This window comes from Eubalaena glacialis, chromosome 2, assembly GCF_028564815.1.
Source record: "Eubalaena glacialis isolate mEubGla1 chromosome 2, mEubGla1.1.hap2.+ XY, whole genome shotgun sequence".
Lineage (NCBI taxonomy): Eukaryota > Metazoa > Chordata > Mammalia > Artiodactyla > Balaenidae > Eubalaena > Eubalaena glacialis.
In genome coordinates, this window is record NC_083717.1 from 39925884 (window position 1) to 39948721 (window position 22838).

The following is a 22838-nucleotide window of genomic DNA, read 5'->3' on the forward strand; positions in this document are numbered from 1 at the left end:
ATTTCAAAATTTTCTTGGTGTTAGGAATTTAAAATTGAAGGACCCAAGTTCAGAAAACTGTGGGAGTGATGATATTATTGTGCATTTGCACTCTCACCCTTGATGTCTGGTTGCAAATGACCTTGGGCAAGGTCAAAGTGTGCGACTATCAGCTTCTAACTACTTTGTAAGAACAGTAGGAAATCAACCAACTGTGGGTACTGGCTGTTTAATTGCATTTCATTATACCTAATGCTCTTAGAGTCTCCCTTAAATCCATATAAGTGACAGGTGTTTGTCTGGCAATGTTGCTATTACCAAGTGGCCACAGATGACCAATTTGATGATTTGTTTGACTTGATGATCAATATCTTCAACTTTCTAAACACATTTTTAAGGTTAAATTTCTGACTTTCAAGTGAACTGTTGCCTTGGATGAATCCAGAGGAATAATCCTTTTATGCATTTAACTCCACAGAGAATACTTTTGGAAATCTATTGATAATTCTGGTCCTTGGGCTGTTCCATTGGCATAAATATCTTAGACATGAATTCCCAGAGTTGTGATCCAGTTCCTTTGCAAGAGGCTTTTGTGCTGCTGTTATAATAATCATCATCAGTATCATTACCAATCCCTGCATTTGTAAAATAGTACTCTTCAAGACTCTTGGTGGCAACTGATAGCAAACCAATTCAAGGTGGCTTAGCACAATGAGCCTTTATTGGCTCATGAAGCTTGAAAGTCCCGAGGTAGAGCTGGATTCTGTCACTGTACTTAAATAACACCTACCCTTCAGTCTTCATCTCTTACCCTGCTTTAATTTTTCTTCATAGCACTTATCATGAGCTGGCATGGTATTCCGTGTCTACTTGGTATTTATTGCCTGGGGTTCCCACTGGAATGCAAGCTCCAGGAGCGTAGGGTCTTCCTTTTGTTCATCACCTAATGCCAAGCATCCAGAAATGGACATGGAATATAGGAGGAATGTGATAACCAGTTGAATTAAAGAATGAAAGAATGAATTCATGCAGGTGCTCAAATGGCTTCATTGGAAATTTGTCTTTAAACATCGTTTGTTCTGCTTCTTTCTGTGTTGCTTTCATTCTTTGGACTGCCTCTTCCCTGTGGGGACAAGATGGCTCCCAGCAGAAAGAGAACTTCTTTTTCTCAATAGAACCAGCAAAAGGCTCACTGACCAGCTTAGGTCATATGGCCATCCCTCAGCCAGTGAGCACGGCCATGGGGGTGCAGTTGGCCCAAGTGAACCACAGTGTCTGAGGGTGGGAGGATATAAGCTGGGCAGACCTCACAAGAACTTGGCTAAAATAATAAGAGCTTAATAATTGCTCTCAGGTGCACTTTATCAACTGATCCTCACAAAACCTTGTGAGGAAAGAACAGATATTATTCTCCCCATTTTACAGATGAGGAAATTGAGGCTTGGGTAGGGTATGCTTCTTTAAGCAGTTAGGAAGCAGTGGAGCTCTGTCTTGACCTCAGGTCTTCTTGGGCTTCACCCAGAATTCTTTCTACTGCAACAGACCTGGTGGGATAGCTTTTCAGTGTGGAAGAAAATGGCATGTGGCTTGTCTTTGCAGAAGGGGCTGAAAAGTGGGAAAGGTAAGAGATTTGATAAAATCCTTGAAGGGTTTTTACTTCTCTGGCTGAGTGACTTTATTTCTCTCAGTGGAGCCAGCTGGTTGGAAATGGCTGGTAATCACTAAAAGGTTTTGCCTTAGTACATGGAAAGCAAGGACTCAAGATGGTATGAGGAGGGAGTGGCAATAACAGCAAATTTTCTGAGCCCAATGACCTGAATCTGGAAAAAAGAAATGGCGTCATATTTAGGCAATGAACAATCACCTCTGAACCATGTGGAAGCACAGAGGTTTCCCTTTCTGCCAGTTTTGCACACATGTATAGAACACCCATTTTAAGAGATGAGAGGAATCTCAGGGAGCATCTAGACCTATAATTCTCACCCACTGTTTTATGGCCCCGTGAGCCAAATTTTTAGCACTTCATGCTTGTTCCTCTCCCTCCACTCTTTGTTGGTAACATTGGCTGTGTCGCTTTTACTCTCTCATTCTGGGGTCAGCGGTAGAACATTTATAGGATTTTCCAGTTCACGGTGTAATTTTGTCTAGAAAACGTTGAACTGGTGGTTTCACAGTTAAGAACTGGGCTGGAAAAAAGGAAAGTCACTTGTTAAGATTGTCTGGCAATAAACGGAGGGACTGAACCTTAAACCCAGACTTAAAACAAACAAACAAAACCCCCCTTCCAGTTGTTTCCAGTAAACCAGTGCTTCTCAAGAGTTTGACCTGGCTGGGTCATACTCTAGGGGTTCTGATTTAATTGCTCTGAGGTGTCTGGACTTTCACAATTTCCCTGAGGGATTCTGATGGACAGACGGGTTGAGAACCTGAACACTATCCACTGCCACTCCATACGCTGAAGTGCAAGGCTGTTGCTTGTTGCAGGATAGGATAGAGGGTGTCAGGGTAGAAGCAAGTTGGAGAGCATTTGAGAAGATTATAGGAAAAAAGAAGAGAGCTAAGATCTTATTTTTTTTTTAATAGCGTGTATCAGTACTTTATTCCTTTTTTTTTGTATTTTATTTTATTTGTTTTTTTATACAGCAGGTTCTTATTAGTTATCCATTTTATACATATTAGTGTATACATGTCAATCCCAATCTCCCAATTCATCCCACCATCACCACCACCACCCCCTCCACTTTCCCCCCTTGGTGTCCATACATTTGTTCTCTACATCTGTGTCTCAATTTCTGCCCTGCAAACCGGTTCATCTGTACCATTTTTCTAGGGTCCACATATATGCGTTAATATATGATATTTGTTTTTCTCTTTCTGACTTACTTCACTCTGTATGACAGTTTCTAGATTCATCCACATCTCTACAAATGACCCTATTTTGTTCCTTTTTATGGCTGAGTAATATTCCATTGTATATATGTACCACATCTTCTTTATCCATTCGTCTGTCGATGGGCATTTAGGTTGCTTCCATGACCTGGCTATTGTAAATAGTGCTGCAATGAACATTGGGGTGCATGTGTCTTTTTGAATTATGGTTTTCTCTGGGTATATGTCCAGTAGTGGGATTGCTGGGTCATATGGTAATTCTATTTTTAGTTTTTTAAGGAACCGCCATACTGTTCTCCATAGTGGCTGTATCAATTTACATTCCCACCAGCAGTGCAAGAGGGTTCCCTTTTCTCTGCACCCTCTCCAGCATTTGCTGTTTGTAGATTTTCTGATGATGCCCATTCTAACTAGTGTGAGGTGTTACCTCATTGTAGTTTTGATTTGCATTTCTCTAATAATTAGTGATGTTGAGCATCTTTTCATGTGCTTCGTGGCCGTCTGTATGTCTTCTCTGGAGAAATGTCTATTTAGGTCTTCTGCCCATTTTTGGATTGAGTTGTTTGTTTTTTTTTTAATATTGAGCTGCATGAGCTGTTTATATATTTTGGAGATTAATCCTTTGTCCATTGATTTGTTTGCAAATATTTTCTCCCATTTTGAGGGCTGTCTTTTCATCTTGTTTATGGTTTCCTTTGCTGTGCAAAAGCTTTGAAGTTTCATTAGGTCCCATTTGTTTATTTTTGTTTTTATTTCCATTACTCTAGGAGGTGGATCAAAAAAGATCTTGCTGTGATTTATGTCAAAGAGTGTTCTTCCTATGTTTCCCTCTAAGAGTTTTATAGTGTCCAGTCTTACATTTAGGTCTCTAATCCATTTTGAGTTTATTTTTGTGTATGGTGTTAGGGAGTGTTCTAATTTCATTTTTTACATGTAGCTGTCCAGTTTTCCCAGCACCACTTATTGAAGAGACTGTCTTTTCTCCATTGTATATCCTTGCCTCCTTTGTCATAGATTAGTTGACCGTAGGTGCGTGGGTTTATCTCTGGGCTTTCTATCCTGTTCCATTGATCTATATTTCTGTTTTTGTGCCAGTACCATATTGTCTTGATTACTGTAGCTTTGTAGTATAGTCTGAAGTCAGGGAGTCTGATTCCTCCAGCTCTGTTTTTTTCCCTCAAGACTGCTTTGGCTATTCGGGGTCTTCTGTGTCGCTATACAAATTTTAAGATTTTTTGTTCTAGTTCTGTAAAAAATGCCATTGGTAATTTGATAGGGATTGCAGTGAATCTGTAGATTGCTTTGGGTAGTATAGTCATTTTCACAATATTGATTCTTCCAATCCAAGATCATGGTATTTCTCTCCATCTGTTTGTATCATCTTTAATTTCTTGCATCAGTGTCTTATAGTTTTCTGCATACAGGTCTTTTGTCTCCCTAGATAAGTTTATTCCTAGGTATTTTATTCTTTCTGTTGCAGTGGTAAATGGGAGTGTTTCCTTAATTTCTCTTTCAGATTTTTCATCATTAGTGTATAGGAATGCAAGAGATTTCTGTGCATTAATTTTGTACCCTGCAATTTTACCAAATTCATTGATTAGCTCTAGTAGTTTTCTGGTGGCATCTTTAGGATTCTCTATGTATAGTATCATGTCATCTGCAAACAGTGACAGTTTTCCTTCTTCTTTTCCAATTTGTATTCCTTTTATTTCTGTTTCTTCTCTGATTGCCATGGCTAGGACTTCCAAAACTATGTTGAATAATAGCGGTGAGAGTGGACATCCTTGTCTTGTTCCTGATCTTAGAGGAAATGCTTTCAGTGTTTCACCATTGAGAATGATGTTTGCTGTTGGTTTGTCGTATATGGCCTTTATTATGTTGAGGTAGGTTCCCTCTATGCCTACTTTCTGGAGAGTTTTTATCATAAATGGGTGTTGAATTTTGTCAAAAGCTTTCTCTGCATCTATTGAGATGATCATATGGTTTTTATTCTTCAATTTGTTAATATGATGTATCACATTGCTTGATTTGCATATATTGAGGAATCCTTGCATCCCTGGGATAAATCCCACTTGATCATGGTGTATTATCCTTTTAATGTGTTGTTGGATTCCATTTGCTAGTATTTTGTTGAGGATTTTTGCATCTATATTCATCAGTGATATTGGTCTGTAATTTTCTTTTTTTGTAGTATCTTTGTCTGGTTTTGGTATCAGGGTGATGGTGGCCTCATAGAATGAGTTTGGGAGTGTTCCTTCCTCTGCAATTTTTTGGAAGAGTTTGGGTGTTAGCTCTTCTCTAAATGTTTGATAGAATTCACCTATGAAGCCATCTGGTCCTGGACTTTTGTTTGTTGGAAGATTTTTAAGCACAGTTTCAATTTCATTACTTGTGATTGGTCTGTTCATATTTTCTATTTCTTCCTGGTTCAGTCTTGGAAGGTTATACCTTTCTAAGAATTTGTCCATTTCTTCCAGGTTGTCCATTTTATTGGCATAGTGTTGCTTGTAGTAGTGTCTTAGGATGCTTTGTATTTCTGCAGTGTCTGTTGTAACTTCTCCTTTTTCATTTCTAATTTTATTGATTTGAGTCCTCTCCCTCTTTTTCTTGATGAGTCTGGCTAATGATTTATCAATTTTGTTTATCTTCTCAAAGAACCAGCTTTTAGTTTTATTCATCTTTGCTATTGTTTTTTTGTTTCTATTTCATTTATTTCTGCTCTGATCTTTATGATTCCTTTCCTTCTGCTAACTTTGGGTTTTGTTTGTTCTTCTTTCTCTAGTTCCTTTAGGTGTAAGGTTAGATTGTTTATTTGAGATTTTTCTTGTTTCTTGAGGTAGGCTTGTATTGCTATAAACTTCCCTCTTAGAACTGCCTTTGCTGCATCCCATCGGTTTTGGATCGTCGTGTTTTCATTGTCATTTGTCTCTAGGTATTTTTTGATTTCCTCTTTGATTTCTTCAGTGATCTCTTGGTTATTTAGTAATGTATTGTTTCGCCTCCATGTGTTTGTGTTTTTTACATTTTTCTCCCCTGTAATTGATTTCTAATCTCATAGCATTGTGGTCAGAAAAGATGCTTGATATGATTTCAATTTTCTTAAATTTCCTGAGGCTTGATTTGTGACCCAAGATATGATCTATCCTGGAGAGTGTTCCATGCGCACTTGAGAAGAAAGTGTAATCTGCTGTTTTTGGATGGAATGTCCTTTAAATATCAATTAAATCTATCTGGTCTGTTGTGTCATTTAAAGCTTGTGTTTCCTTATTAATTTTCTGTTTGGATTATCTGTCCATTGGTGTAAGTGAGGTGTTAAAGTCCCCGTCTATTATTGTGTTACTGTCGATTTCCTCTTTTATAGCTGTTAGCAGTTGCCGTATGTATTGAGGTGCTCCTATGTTGGGTGCATATATATTTATAATTGTTATATCTTCTTCTTGGATTGATCCCTTGATCATTATGTAGTGTCCTCTGTTGTGTCTTGTAACATTCTTTATTTTAAAGTCTATTTTATCTGATATGAGTATTGCTACTCCAGCATTCTTTTGATTTCCATTTGCATGGAATATCTTTTTCCATCCCCTCACTTTCAGTCTGTATGTGTCCCTAGGTCTGAAGTGAGTCTCTTGTAGACAACATATATATTGTTCTTGTTTTTTTATCCATTCAGCGAGCTTGTGTCTTTTGGTTGGAGCATTTAATCCATTCACGTTTAAGGTAATTATCGATATGTGTGTTCCTATTACCATTTTCTTAATTGTTTTGGGTTTGTTTTTGTAGGTCCTTTTCTTGTCTTGTGTTTCCCAATTAGAGAAGTTCCTTTAGCATTTGTTGTAGGGCTGGTTTGGTGGTGCTGAATTCTCTTAGCTTCTGCTTGTCTGTAAAGCTTTTGATTTCTCCATCAAATCTGAATGAGATCCTTGCTGTGTAGAGTAATCTTTGTCGTAGGTTCTTCCCTTTCATCACTTTAAATATGTCATGCCACTCCCTTCTGGCTTGTAGAGTTCTGCTGAGAAATCAGCTGTTAACCTTATGGGAGTTCCCTTGTATTTTATTTGTTGTTTTTCCCTTGCTGCTTTCAATAATTTATCTTTGTCTTTAATTTTTGCCAATTTGGTTACTATGTGTCTTGGCGTGTTTCTCCTTGGGTTTATCCTGTATGGGACTCTCTGTGCTTTCTGGACTTGGGTGGCTATTTCCTTTCCCATGTTAGGGAAGTTTTCGACTATAATCTCTTCAAATATTTTCTCAGGCCCTTTCTCTCTCTATTCTCCTTCTGCGACCCCTATAATGTGAATGTTGTTGCGTTTAATGTTGTCCAAGAGGTCTCTTAGGCTGTCTTCATTTCTTTTCATTCTTTTTTCTTTATTCTGTTCTGCAGCAGTGAATTCCACCATTCTGTTTTCTGGGTCACTTATCCATTCTTCTGCCTCAATTATTCTGCTATTGATTCCTTCTAGTGTATTTTTCATTTCAGTTACTGTATTGTTCATCTCTGTTTGTTTGTTCTTTAATTCTTCTAGGTCTTTGTTAAATATTTCTTGTGTCTTCTCGATCTTTGCCTCCATTCTTTTTCCGAGGTCCTGGATCATCTTCACTATCATTATTCTGAATTCTTTTTCTGGAAGGTTGCCTGTCTCCACTTCATTTAGTTGTTTTTCTGGGGTTTTATCTTGTTCCTTCATCTGGTACATAGCCCTCTGCCTTTTCATCTTGTCTATCTTTCTGTGAATGTCAAGAGCTAAGATCTTTATGGAAGCTGCCTGCGCTGATGGAGGAAGCTGATACTGGCTTCTCGATGCAGACTATCTTTGGGACTGGGGACAGTGTTACTGCGAGTCCATGGGTATTTCTGTGCAAATTAGAAAATCATGCAGAGGCCTCAGTCCTGCAGACACCCACCCAGGCTCACGAGAGGATGGTTGCCTTGGAAATTTTCAAAGGAAACCTTCTGCATTAAGGATCCAGCTGTGCACAAGGCACAAGCCCCAGTTAGCAAAACAAGGACTGAGCCTTGCCCCCACTTGCCCCCTTGGATGCGTGCCTTGTGCAGTGAACAACTTGCCCGAGAACTGAGGCAGCCTGGGATGGGGAAGTCCAACTAGAAATTCCATTCAGCTACAAGCTGATATCTAACGCTTTTTTGACTTGACTGTCAAATTCATCTGTTGTGGACAGGGAGAAACACATGGGGTCCTGCTATTCTAGTTCTTGAATTGATAAGGAGAAATTGGTTGGTAAAGAAGAAATGACTAGAGTCTTTGGCAGGCTCCTATGGTAACTCAGGTTGGATGAAGCTGGGCATAATCAGACATATTCCCTAAACCTTAAGAAAGTGGACCTGAGTAGAACTAAGGAAAAGATGGCCAATCGATAGCATGAGACTTAGAAAAGAAGATGGCTGAAGAGAATTGAAAGATTGTCAAAAGTATAACTCTTTTAAATATTCTTTTCATGTTACAAAAGCAATCCAAACTAATTGCAGAAATTGTAGAAAATAGAAATGAGCCAAAAGAAGACAAGCCATTTGAAAGCTTACTACTCAGAAATAACCACCAACAGTTTTTTGTTTATCCTATCAGTCTCTTTTCTATGCTTATAGATACATTCATATATACTGCAAAACAGGATCATTATGTATAGAATGTCTTGTAAGCTGCTTTTTAACTTAACAGTATTCCACATTTTCCATGTCATTCACTGTTCCCCTACCTTGTTATTTTATGGTTGCATGGTAACTCATTTAATGAATGTGTCATAATATATTTAATTAATTTCTATTTTGAAATGTACATTGTTTCCAATTTTTTACATTATAAATAGTATTTGATGAACATTCTTTGAGTTATACCTATTGCCATATTCCTGAATAAATGCTTAACGGGGAAATCAGGGTCAAATACATCTTGCCAAACAGCTCAACAGAAAGATTGTCCCATTTTCCGCTCCCACCCGTGATGGATGAGAAGGTGGGTTTCCTAGAAGCCCCTCCAATGTGAGTCAGAGCAATATGTCTGACTTAGCAGTTTGTTGGCTCTAAATGAGATGGAGTGGGATGTCCTTCCAGGGATAGAAGGGCAAAAATTGAGACTTTGAAAATGGGCAGTCCCAAAGAGCTGATTCCAGGAGTGTGTTCTCACACTGCAAGGTTTCAGAATGATGTTCGTCTCTTCTGCACTGAACTTACTGGTCAGAGGAAGTGACTAAGCCCGCATTGCATTTCCTCCCATGGTCACAAGACCAGGGGCAGAGTTCATTCTAGGCAATGTCTTCATAGGTGTCCTCACCGCTTGGGCCTGGGTGCCCAGCACCGCCTGCGAGCGCAGTGGGAGGGACAGAGTGTGGGTGCAGACATGCTTCTCTAACGGAATAAGAAGACCCGAGAAGGACACGACAAGCTCCCTTTCTGAGAGTACTGGGAGGCATTCAACACATTGCCAATTGAGGAGGACGCAGGCTTCTTTTCTTAGACACTTCTTTTCTTATTTTTTGGTAATAAAGTTTAATTTTTCATCATAAAAATAATGCACATTCTCTAAAGAAAATGTGGAAAATATGGGATATAAAGTGAAGGAGAAATCATGCACAGGCACATTACCTAAGGATGAATGTCAGTACATGTCTCTCTAGTCTTTTGCTGTGTGAATGTGCATGTGTGTGTGATTGTTCTTTTGGTATAGTTGTAATTGCACTGTCTCAATTATTTTTCCATCCTGCTTTTTTCACTTAACATCATATGCATTTTCCATGTTATTACATGGTCTTGATAAACACTTTTTGATTATGTAATTCTCAGTTGTGTGAATGGGCCACCATTCATTGTTCAGTGTTAATAGTTAGACTATTATTTCTGTTTTACAGATGAGAAAGATAAGACCCCTAGGAGATACAAGATTTACCCAACATCACAGGACCAGTAAGTGGTACCACCAACATTTCATCTGTTCATCTATTATTTAATTATTCATTCATTCAGCAAACATTTATAGAATACCTGCTGTCATATCATGTACTATAAAGCCTTTGGGAGGCAAAAACAATATTCCTGCTCATGTGATATTTATAAGTTAGTGGGCAGTACAACCTCATTGGAGCTTTGACAGAAGGGTTCCTTGGCTCTGTTAGAGCTCAGAGAGGGATACTTATCCAGCCTGGGGTCCAGGAATGCTTCCTTGGAGGAGGTAGTGTTGAAGCTCACTCTTACAGGAAGGCTGAGAGTTCGGGAGCAGGGTAAGGGGGTGGCCACATAAACATCTCAACGTGAGAGGGAGCAGGATGTGCTCTGGGAACTGCAAATCATGGGCCATGGGGTTTGTTGGGAGTGATGGGGTTGGTAGGTGGGAATCAGCTCATGATGAGCTTCTGTGGCCTGCCAAGAACTTTGGACCTTTTCCGGCAAGGAGTGGGGACCCTGGGTACAATGTAGGCAGGAGATTTGTACATCCTATTTGGATTTTAGAAGGAACCACTGATGTCACGGAGGAGAATGGACTGGGGAGACTGGAGTGAAGGAAAGCAGCTGGAAGAATATTCAGATAAGAGATGTTGGGGACCTCAATGAGGCAGGATAGCTGGGGTGGAGGGGAAGATATGGATTCAAGAAATAACTGGAAAGCAAGACAGAAAGCAGACCCAACTTTGTGAAGTCTGTGCAGAAGACAGGGCAATATGATGAGGTCATCGGGTTTGGGAATCCGTGAGGAGAGGAGACAACTGGCTCTGCCTTATCTGCCATAGATTTGGTTTGAGGTGCCTGTGTGACTGAGTGGGTAGTTGTGTGGAGAGAGGTGAGAGGTTTGGGTGGAATAAAGATTAGGAGCCATCAGGGCATATGTGATGGTCAAAGCCTGAAGGAGGATGAGAATCAAGCAGGAAGAGTACAGAGCAGTGGTTGGAGCCTATTGGCAATCCTGAACCCCTCTGTGGATCTTATGAAACCTGGGAACCCTCAATTCAGAAATCTACAAGCAGAGAAAAGTTCAAAGAGTTTAAATAACTTTCTTGGAGTTTGTAGGTATTCTTAAGCTCATCTGTGGTGTGGAGTGAGAAGTGAAGTCTAAGGCAGCATCCTGAAGGGCACCAGTATTTCAGGGGCAGGTGGTGGAAGAAAAACCTCCAAAGGAAACTGAGAAGGGCCTGCTTGGGTTAGGGGTTGGGGGGCAGAATGAAAAGAGTAAGAGGATGATGCTCTGGAACGAGGGAAAGCAGTTTCATGAAGGAAAAGGTCACCTACAGTGTCAGAGTTTAAAGTTAGGGTCAGCTCAGTGTCAAATGGAGCTGAAGCTCAGTAGATTGAATGCTAAGAGCAATGAAAAGACCCAAGGCTTCCAGCCCATAGGCCAGTGTTCTCCGTACACCCTACTTCTATCCCGTGACTCCTGTTCTGTATTTCAGGGGAGAGAGCATTCATCCATCACAAGGGGCACCTCTTAGCTTACAACATGGCCCTTTTTGAGCACAGTTGGTATATGAGACAAGGAAATTGCAAATCGCTTTGGGCTGAGGCTGCATGGCTGATTATTGCCCTCAGTCCTCTACCCCTGCATATATCTATGTCCCTTGCTATGAAGCTTGGTAATTCCCCCCACAAAAGGGCAAGTATATTTCCCTGCCCCTTGACTTTCGGCTCAGCCACGTGACTTGCTTTGGCTGGTTGGATATTAGCAGACCTGGTGTAAGATGGAGCTAGGAATGCCTTGTGTGGCTCATCTTGTCCTCATGAGCATCTGCCGTTGCCCTGAGAAAAACCCGGCCGGCCATCTCACTGCTCCTGGGAAGCAGGTGAGAGACAGGTGGAGCAGAGCTACCCCTAGGCCACCCCCTGACTCATGAGTGACAAAGACATGCTTGCTATTGTAGGCCTCTGAGATCTTGGGGGCCATCAATGAGTCCTACAGCACTCCTTCATAAAGCCCCCCATGCCTCACAGAAGCTTTCACCTGTCTGCCTTTCCTGGGTCCTCTCCCCAGTGTCCCTCTGCCTGACTCCCTGCTGGGACATTGTTCCTCTGTCACAGACTCAGCTCCCCTAGCTCCTGGTCATGATCTGGAGCAGGAGGGATTGAAGCAGCCGTAGCCCCACTTCCCGTCACCCAAGTCTACTCGTTTCAGAGACAAGCCCAGTATGATTCAGCTCTCAGGTTCATATCTGAGGTTTCTTGTTTATTCCCAAGGCCCAGTCCCAGTCAGTCGCCCTTCTGTTCTACTTGGGATAAATTAAATAATTCATTCAACACATTTTATTGAACTGCTACTATACGCCAGTCCATTAAAAGCAAAATCTCCTCTTTTTTTCAAAGAAAATACTTGTTTGTTTTCATTTAAAACACCCAGTGCAATGCCTGATGTGTAGCTGGTGTTCCACTGATGGCAAGCACATTGCTATTCTAGAAAATACTATAATGAATATATTTGTGCATAAATCTTGGTTTCCATTTTTTAAAAACTCCTTGTATTTTTAATTGCCAAAGTAATGCATGCCTGTCTTAACAAATTAAAATATCAAATTACATTTAAATTTTAAATTAATTGACAGGAGCTTGGGTTTTGTACCTCCCAGAGAACTGTCTGGTGGGTAAAATGAGGCTCAGCTATGGCTCAGTCTTGTGTTATATGTTTAGCACCAGGCCTGGCACAGGGTAAACTCCCAATAAATGGTAATTGCTATTTTTTTAAATTAATTTTTATTGGAGTATAGTTGATTTACAACGTTGTGTTCGTTTCTGCTGTACAGTGAAGTGAATCAGTTATACATATACATATATCCATTCTTTTTTAGATTCTTTTCTCATATAGGTCATTACAGAGTATTGAGTAGAGTTCCCTGTGCTATACAGTAGGTTCTTATTAGTTAGCTATTTTATATAGTTTAGTAGTGTGATTATGTCAGGTAACTGCTATTATTATTACCGTCACCATCAACATCATCAACAAGTAGAGCCAGATGCTCAGTCTTTGCTTTCCTCTGCCAAGGCGATGCTGTTCAGGCCCTTCCAAGCCGGCCTTCCTGCTCCATCTTCCTGGCTCCACCCTTTGTACCACGTCTGTGACTGCAGATGTGGGTGTTGCCCACTTGCCAGCTTTCTCCCAGCAGCACCGGGTCATGGTCAGTGGGAAGCATCCCTCCATGCTCCCTCAGCTCCCTTCACTTTGTGGCCTGCATTGCTCACTGCTCCCCAGAGATGGGGATTCCTCCCTCAACCCTCCTCTCCTCCTCCTTCTCCATCCTCTCATGACTGCAGTCAGGGTCCAGGTCCTTGCAATTCCCAATCCTCCTCTCCCTTGAGGAGTCTCAGGGGACTGTTCTCTCCTTCTCACTGTGGCTGCCGCTCTCTGAGGTCAGGTTGGCAGAAGCTCCTGCCAGGAACAGGAAAACAGCCCCCTCACTGGTCTCCCTTCCTCCAGCCTCTACCCGCATTGCCTGATTAATTAATTAGAGCCTGAGAAATTAAAGTGTATCTCCGATCCTGTCTCTTGGTGCTCAAAGCCCTTCCATGGCTCCCTAGTGCATTACTGAATCACTCTCAGTGCCTTAGGGCTCATGAAGATCTAACCCTAAACTAATTATCCAGCCCCTTTCTCTTGCCTGCTCCTCACCAGGTACATGGCCAACTGGACAGTTCCTTGAATACACCCTTCACTTTCCACCTTCTAGGTCCCGCTCATGCTCTCTCCTTTGCTGGGGATGTCTTTCCCTCCATCCCCACATGTCCACCCTACCGACTTTTGAGAGCTGCTCAAATGCCCCTTCTCCATGAACTCTTTTCTAATTTCTTCAACTAGAATTGATTTTGCTTTGCTCTGAGTGCCATGGCACCATCACTCTTCTGGACCAGGATTTCTCCACCTTGGCTCTGTTGAGATTTGGGGGCTAATTCCTTGCTATGGGGGTTTCCTGCATATCGTACAATGTTTAACAGCATCCCTGGCTTTTATCCACTAGATGCCATTTCCACCTCCTAATCCAGTTGTGACAACCAAAAATGTCTCCAGACATTGGTCCAAATGTCTCCAGACAAAGTCCACTGGGGGGGTGGAGGGTGGAGCAAATCGCCACCCCTCCGCCTCCCCCCCCCGCCCCCCAGTTGAGAACCACTGCTCTAGAACAATATTTATGCAACAAATCACCTGCCACACTCACTCGTGTCTTGCCTGGGACTATGCTACCTAATTATGTCAGGCCCTTTCAAGCCCCTGAGCATTGGCACATGCTGTTCCCTCTCCCAGGAATGCCCTTCCCCGCTCTCCTTCATCTGATGAGTTCCTCCTTAGCCTGCCAAGCCTGGATGACAGGCTGCCTCCTCTTGTGGCCCCTCCCACCCTGCCTCCTCGCTCGCCGGGCAGAACGGATGGCTCTGATCCCTGAGTTCCACAGCACTTTGCACAGACTTTGATCATAGTCCTCACCAGACCACGTGCCGCGTTATAGAAAACTAGTTTAAGTATTTGTCTCCTGAAGTAGAACATGAGCTCTGACATGGCAGGGACCTCGGCTTGCCGAGGCCTCCGCAGCTGTGCCAGGGCAGGAGCTCACCAAGGACAAGGCTGGGGCACTGGTGTGGTTACGTGTGTCTAGCAAGAGCAGTGTCTGTGTTCAAGCCCCAAGTTAGGCATTTATAGCTGTGTGATTTGGGGTGATTTATTAAGCTTCTCTGGAGGCTTAATTTCACTCCCCGTAAAACCACCTTCAGGATAACATCTATCTTACAGGGTTTTTCCAAGGATTTAGCAAATTAATACGTGTAAAATGCTCTCCTGGTACCTGGCAGATAGTAAGTGCTCAGTAAATCTGCGTAATGAGTGAAGAATGAATGAATGAGTGTTGAACTGGGCAGTGCGAGGATGTGGATCCCATGGGCTGGTACACTCTCAGTAGCGCAGTAGCCTGGGTGCTGCTTCCGGACCCGAACCTCTGTCCCGCCCCACCCCCGGCCCCTTCCAGCAGTCCTCACCCTGTCCTCCCAGCCTGGGCAGCTTGGGCTCTGAGCACAGCCTGCTGGGGAGAGAGGGCTGTGGGCTCACTTCACGGTGAGGTAGCCAGCCTGGGCGGAACAAGGACAGACGTTAAAAACCTATTTTCTCACTGGGCATAAGTAATTGGCAAAAAAGCTCTAAATCCATAGCTGTCAGGTGAAGTCATTTCCGAGAGAAAAAGGAGCAAAGGAGCGAGGCAGCCAGAGGGAGGGAGTGAAACGCAGAACAAGGGTCTGGAGAGGCCGGGACAGAAAACCTTCTCCTTCCCTCTTCCAGACCAGACCCTTCTCCTGCTATCAAACTTCCCTCATTTTTTTTTTTTTTTCTTTTCTGGAAAAAGAGATTTCTAAGGTGGTAAAAGCAACAAAAGCCAGCCCTGGAATTATTTAATGAGCCAGAATGAATTGCATTTGAAATAATTTAAATGGGATCTGGGAGCATTTAACTGCAGCTTGGGATCTTAACTAGAGTGGGAAAGGATCTTTGTGCTAATTGCTGGCAGTGATATTCCTACAGAGAGGGAGAGATAGCAACAAGCAATTAACAGACAAGGGGTAATTTCAGAGTCTGGGCTGCTCAGGCCGGGAGAGTGAGCACCTTGGTGTTGCTGCCTGGGGAGCCCAAGTCCCCCAGCAGGGGGCAGACACGGCCTGGGGCCCTGGGTGGGGAGGGAAGGGGGAGGGGGGATGTGGGGGGATAGGTAAGGGACCAGGACGGGGCTTCCAGCAGTGGAAGCGGGTCCATCATCTTTCTGAGGGATGGATCTCCAGGAGGGGGATAAAGTGAAGCTTCCCTGCAGTCCCCTGCCCCACCTTCTGGAACACCAGCTTTGGGAAGGCAGTGGACTTTGCCAGCTTCCAGGTGAGGGAACAGAGACAGCCACATTTGGGTTCTTTCTGTTTCATCCCACATAACCTTCCCTAGAGGTCTCTCTTCTGGTTGCACCTTTAATCGCCAGTTTTGTTGTGGAGTGTACGATTCTGTTCATTAGCTTTGGGATTGACAAATGACTCTGGGAAGGTATTCTTAGCCCCATTCTACAGATAAGAAACTGAGGCTTTCGACTGTGACTTAGTTGAGGATACATAGTTGATGAGTGTCAAAGGGTGTGTCCTGAACCTTCATCAACTAGTAGTCATGGTTACAGTGTGCAGGCAGATGTGAATGTCATCATCCCTGTCCTCTGGGATGAGTCTACAAGGCTAGCACTCTAGAATCACTAATAATTACGACAGATTGAAGATGCTAACTTCCATAGGAAAGATACAAACGAAAGCCAGAGGAGAGAGGGCTCACTTCTGAATGGGTGACCAGCACAGGCATCACCTTGGAGTGTGGGTAGAATCTGGATATGTGGAGATGTAGAGGAGAGAGACTGCCGTAGAGGGCATTACTTGAGCAAAGACAGGAAGGGGGGAAAGTATGGGGCATGTATGGGAGACATCAGACATTTCTATATGTCTGGAGAGGAGGGTAGAGCTAGGGGAAGAGTCAGGGTCAGATAATGGAGAGTTTTGCATGCTGGGCTGATAAGCTGGAACCTCGCTTTGCATGCAGTGGGGATTTCTGGGTGGTTTTTGAGCTGGGGAGCAGCCGTGCAGGATTAATCTGGCAGTAGTGCGGGGGAAGGGCTTGGCCTGGAATGATGATGACCGTTGGAACCAGGTAGAGATCATCATAGTTGCCTACAGAAGAGGCAGTGAGAGTCTAAATTGGGACAGTGGTGTGGGATGGAGAGAAGAGGACCCCCTGCCCCATCCACTGCTCTGCCCTCAGCACCACGCTGGCTGTCCTGGGTGTGCTCCGCGGTCCTCAGCAGCAGTTGGACCACAGCCTGGGTTGGAAATACAGATCACGGATGACATGTGTGTAACACGTGGGGCACAAGGCTGGTGTAGCCGGGAGGTCATCTGGGCATCTGGACCGGTCCTTGCTTTTGACAGGTGACGACCAAAGCCACCCCAAACCATGGTCACTTACCCTGTTTGTAACTCCATAATCTCTCTTCCCCTCAGAAGTCTGCATTTAATCATTTTGACAGTCCAGAAAGCCTATGCTAGAGCTTCCTCCACTTTGAGCACAAGAATTTTCTAATTCCGAGTTGTTGGCAGAGGGAAAGTGCTGCCTCCCAGGTGTGGTTTCGACTCACCCCTGGAACTGGGCAAACAAGACAGACCTGTGTGGAGCAGGTTTCCATTTAAGTGTGGGAACAGGGGGTTGGACTCATGATCTTTACGTCCCTTCCCACCCCTGATTCTTAAATTCCCCTCATTGTGCTGCCTGTTCATTTTATTCTGTCCTCTGTGCCATGTCCTCCAGGAAGCCTTCCCTCACCACAGCCACCTTGTGCCTCTCTAAAGACCTGCTTCCTTGGAAAGTTGCCTATGATAGATTTGTGCCTGCTTTGAGGGCAGGGCCCATGTCTTGCACATATTCCCTGTAAGACCACCTGAGGCATGACGGAGAGAAATTTGTTATTAATACTTTGTTGTTATTTTGCTATTTTTAATAATGCTAATAATAATAACAGTTAAAGCTACCACTGCTCTGACCATGTGGTGAGCATCTCAATACATTATTTCGAATTCTCAAACAAACCTGCAAGGGAGGGATCATTACTGCCATTTTCCAATGAAGGAAGTGACACTCAGAGAGGCCAAGTCACTTGACCTCTGTCCTACAATTAGGACAGGGAGGCATCGGGATTTGCTCCCAGGCTGGCCAGCTCCAAAACGCTCTTTCTCTCTCTGTTTGGTGGAATGGAATGATCATAATCATGCTTCCAAATATCATCTCATGGTTCCATAGCATAATAATAGCAAACCATATTGAGAGAGCTGAGCTTGGGCTATTGTCCATCTGAAGGTCCACTCAAGGGTTTAGCCCATGAGGAGAGGTTTGCTTGTTGTTCTAAATCCTCTGACCATACAGCTTTCTACAGCTCTAGGTCACCAGGTAGAATGTTGGGGCTGGAAGCCCTACACTAGACTTTCCAACTCCGGGCAAAGAAGTCGCTGAGGAAATGCTATTGCTCTGCGGTCTTCCAGCCCATAGGTGGAGCTGTTGGACCCTGGGAAGTCCCAGGTTGTGAGGGATAGAGGGAGCGATGCAGGCCAGTCCCAGCTTAGCTCTGGGAAAGGGAAGGCACACACTGATTTTAAGAACGGACCCTGGAAACATCCTAAATGACCATCAAGATGAGCCGAGTTAAATACATTATAATACACCCACACAATGGAATGCCATGTAGCCATTAAAAATTATGACATGGATTTATGTTGATTGTTATAGAAAGATACCTCACAATATATTTGCTGAGGAAAAAAGCATGCCTTGGGACATTTGATATATATAGAATGATCCTCAAGATACAAAACTGTGAGAGACAGAGACGGATAGTAAGCATGGATATTCACCAAAATCATTAACAGTATAGATCTTTTTAGATGGTGAGATTTCAAATGATTTTTACTGTAGTCTTTTTATCTGTAATATGTGAATTTTTAAAATAACAAGCATATATTATCTTTGCAAGTGGGAAAAATAAAGCCTTTTTCCATTTGAAAATGCATAGATCAAACCAAACTGAAGGTGTTACCCACTCTTCCCAAAGCTAGTCCTGTTCAGAGTGTAGCAACTCTGATGTCTCATCCGTGTGTTAGTGACTAGTTACTCCCTCGCAGAGGAGTGGAGACATTTGTCACCAGTGTTAGAGACAGAAAAAAGCCGAGGAGGACTTTCCTGGGCCAGTTCCAGCACCTATGTGGGAGCTGAGGGCCAGAAGGCGGTCCCCAGGACTCCCCACCCCTCCGTTCCGTCTCGGCCCCGCCCCTCCCTCTCCCGTTTCCACCCCCAGCCTCCTCTCCCCCGTCCTCACCCTCCTCCCGGTGTCTCCAGCAACTTTCATCTCCACAAATTCTATTCAGCAGCGAGTCCCTGAACTTTCTAATTGAGATCAGAGATAAATATAGTGGGGAAGAAGGGAGGGAGAAGGAGGAGGCCTAGTTTTAATTTGCAGCATCTCCCATTAATAACAACTTCTAATTAAAAAGTCTCTATCTCCCAGCCGGAGTCCAAGAGAAAAGTCTCCCCAGGTCTGTCTGGCTGGAGCCTTTGTGCCAGTGAGTTCGGAGTGCGGATTTCTGCACCAGCTGAGCCCTCTCTGTCAGAAGCCATAATTAAGCTGGAAAAGAAAAAAAAGGAAAGGAAAAAAAAAAAGGATGTCATCTAAGACCATAGGGATCTTCCCTTGATGCAGTCCTAGAAGGAGGCCGTACACCTTTCTCGGAGAGCGGTGCCTGCTGGGCCAGTCCTGTTAGAGGTGGCCAGGCCAGATGGACGAGAAGGAAGTTGAGGGGGCAAGGGACGTTTTCTGGAGCTGGAGGAGCTAAATGTCACAGGAGGTTGGAACCAGTGAGCTCAGAGAGAGAGCGCTCTGCCTCCATCCAGGGTGCGTCTGCCCTATCTTTTTTTTTTTTTTTTTTTTTTATTTATTTATTTATTTATTTATTTATGGCTGTGTTGGGTCTTCATTTCTGTGCGAGGGCTTTCTCTAGTTGCAGCAAGTGGGGGCCACTCTTCATCGCGGTGCGCGGGCCTCTCACTATCGCGGCCTCTCTTGTTGCGGAGCACAGGCTCCAGACGCGCAGGCTCAGTAGTTGTGGCTCACGGGCCTAGTTGCTCCGCGGCATGTGGGATCTTCCCGGACCAGGGCTCGAACCCGTGTCCCCTGCATTGGCAGGCAGATTCTCAACCACTGCGCCACCAGGGAAGCCCTGCCCTATCTTTTCTCTTTCTCTTCTCCCCCCATTTCCTCTACAGAGGCTCCATCCTTCTGTGGTTTGTGAGCCTGTGTGTGTCTGTGTGTGAAATGGGTGTGCTGGTGCTGCGGATGGAGAAGCGATGGCTGTTAACAGTCTAAGATAGTAGGATGTGCCATTTAGTATTGATCTAAACACAAGTACCAGTTGATATTTTTTCCCCAGAAACATTTTTATGCCTTTGCAACTTGCTGAACTGAAGTGGGCACTCAGTAAACAGCTGTGGATGAATGAAGGGCGGAATGAACATAAAGATCCTCTCTGAGCTTCAGTCTCATAGCCCACTGGTTACTCAGTGCCTCCACTTGGATCTTTAATAGGCATCTCAGACTTCATGTGTCTCAACTAAACTCATGATCGTCCTTTCCAGACCTGCCCCTCACTCAGTCTTCTCCCATCTCAGTTGAAGGGAGCTCCATCTTTCTAGTTGCTCAGGCCGGAAATCTGGGTGGCATCCTTGACCCTCCCCTTTCTCTCACATACCACATCCTTTATCCACGAGGAATTCTTGTTGTCTCTGCCTTCAAAATATACCCAGCCACTTCCCCCCATGTCTCCTACAGTGACCTTGGTCCAAACCACCATCATCTGTCAAAACCACCATCATCTGTCTATCATCTCAATAGCGTCCTGACTGCTGTGCCTGCTTCCTCTATTGTCCCCTAAAGTCCATTCTAACCCCAGCAGCTGGAGGAAGCCATTTAAAGCACAAGTCAGATGATGCCCCTGATTTGCTCAGATCCCCTCCAGTGCCTTCCCTTCATCATCCCCAAAGCCTTACTGAAGCCTCAAGCCCCGTAGAGTCTGATCCCTTGTTACCCCTCTCACTGTCTTAGTTCATTCATGCTGCTATAACAAAATACCATAGACTGTGTGGCTTATAAGTAACAGAAATGTCTCTCTCACACTTCTGGAGGCTGGGAAGTCCAAGATCAAGGTGCTGGCAGATTTGGCATCTGGTGAGGGCCTGCTTCCCGATTCATGGACAGCCGTCTTCTCAGTATGTCCTCATGTGGTGGAAGGGGCAAGGGAGCTCTCTGGGGTCCCTTTTATAAGGGCACTAATCCTGTTCATGAAGGCAGCAGAAATCCCTCAGATGAGAGAGCGTTGAGACTGAAGATCCATTTGCAAGAGCTCCTAGTCACTTCCCAAGTGCCCCACCTCCAAATACCATTAGGAGTTAACATACGAATTTTGGGGGTGAGGGGGGACACAAACATTCAGTCTGTTGCCCTTACCTCACCTCCTACTTCTATCCCCTTGGTCCTTCTGCTCCAGCCAGCTGGTCTCTTGGCCACTTTTTGACCCTGCTTGACATGCTCCTGCCTTAGGGTCCTCGCTCTTGTTCTTCCTCTGCTTGGAAGGCTCTTCCTCCAGGGGCCCATGGGGCTCAATCCTTCACCTCCTGCAGGTTACCTTCCCAGCAAGGCTGTTCTGACCACCCTATTTTGTGACTCTGCCCCACTCCAGCAAGCTATTACTTCCTTGTTTATTTTTTATAGCATTTGCCACCTTCTGATTTCTTTCTTATTTATGCCTCTTCCCCTCTCTCCTGCCCCACTGGAAGGTGAGCTCCACCAAAGCAGTGATTTTTGCCTATTTTGTTCACTGCTATTATCCCAGCACCTAGATCAAGGTCTGGCACATGTCATTGCTCGATGGATCTTTTGTTGTATAAATAATGATTAAATGAATGAGTGCAAATGAGCTAAAGGGTCAAGTGCAAGTCAAAGTTTACTTTACTGGGGACCATAGCTAAATTAATAACCCAACCAAGTCCTAGCACCTGGGAAGAGGAAAGCTGTTGTCATATAAGGAGTTTGGGAGTCAGTGGAACCTGAGTTTGAAATCTAGTCTTGTCCTTTGTGAATGTTTGACCTCAGGTATTTACTTTTCTGGGCCCCCATTTCCTCATTTATTAAAATGGGGGTAATGATAGGATCTTCCTTGCAGGGTAGTTGGATGGAAACAAAGCCGTGATCTAAAATAAATGCTTATCACTGGCCAGGCTTATAGCAAGTGCTCAGTACATGTTAGCTAGTAATGGTGGTGTGATTTTGTTGTCAACAGGGAACACCTTGAAATCAGAAGTGACAGTTGACCATGAGGAGGCCAGTGCAATCCTCCCCTGTAGAAAGAGGGGCTCACTATTAAGAAAAAGCAAGGAGACAAGTCTTGTCCAGCCCCCGCAGGAGCACAGTTCTGGGATCACCTTTTAAAAAATGAACATAAATTAATGGGAGCTGTTAAGAGGAGAGTGATCAGGGCAGTGAAGGTGAAAAGACTCAAAACCATGCCCTATGGTGGTCACTGGCAAGAGCTGGTTGGTTCAGCACAGCGCTGAAGAAGGTGTGGTCTACAGCAGGGGTTGGCACATTTTTCTGTAAAGAGCCAGATAGTAAATATTTTAGGCTTCTCAAGCCATATGGTTTCTGTCACAACTACTCAGCTTTGCTGTTGAAGTGTGAAAGCATCCATAGACGATACATAAATGAATAAGGGTGACTGTGTTTCAATAAAGCTTTATTTATAAAAACAGGTGGAGGGCCAGATTTGGCCCTGGGCTTGTAGATTGCTGATCCCTGGTCTACAGGATTCTATCATAAGATGGTTGAAGGAATGTCCGAAAGAGGACTGGACTGTTCTGAGGGTCCTCAAGCAGGAGAAGTGGGGCTGAAGGATGGAAAGTATAGGTCTATAGATTTTGTTCCCTTTAAGGAAGTTGTTTAAACAGCCAGGGCTTCTGGCTCTGCACTGGACAGAAGGCTATAAGTCCTCATCCATGGATCTGTTCAGACAAAAGTTAGGGCAACTTGGCAGAAATGTTGGAGAGTGTATTCAAACATTGGGTAAGTGGTTGATTCAATCTTTCGAAAGGGGACTTTCAAGATCCCTGATTATTGGGATATTCTAAGGTATGTGCATATTGACATTCAGGGAAACAAAGTCATCACAGATTTGGCACCTCTGCAATGAATGGGTCATTGAAATTTGCAGATTGAAGACAGTTTTACTTTTCAATTATATCGCCAAACAGAATTTGTACACGGATCCATGGGTGAAAAACCACAAGAATGCACTGTCAATTTCATTTAGGATCTAATCCATCTCAGTACTCATTTGGGTCTCTCATGAAGGCCCAGGCACTAATCATAAACTCTAGTCACTGTCCTACTGA

The 22838-nt window shown here is 43.9% G+C and overlaps 1 long non-coding RNA gene across 1 annotated transcript in view; it reads left to right on the forward strand.

The window, feature by feature from the left end:
* Window positions 1-22838, forward strand: part of LOC133084967 (uncharacterized) — a 43296-nt gene that overhangs the window by 3895 nt on the left and 16563 nt on the right. Inside the window, exon 2 of the long non-coding RNA XR_009699498.1 lies at window positions 9730-9784. This is a non-coding gene — a long non-coding RNA (uncharacterized LOC133084967). The remainder of the gene's footprint in view (window positions 1-9729; window positions 9785-22838) is intronic.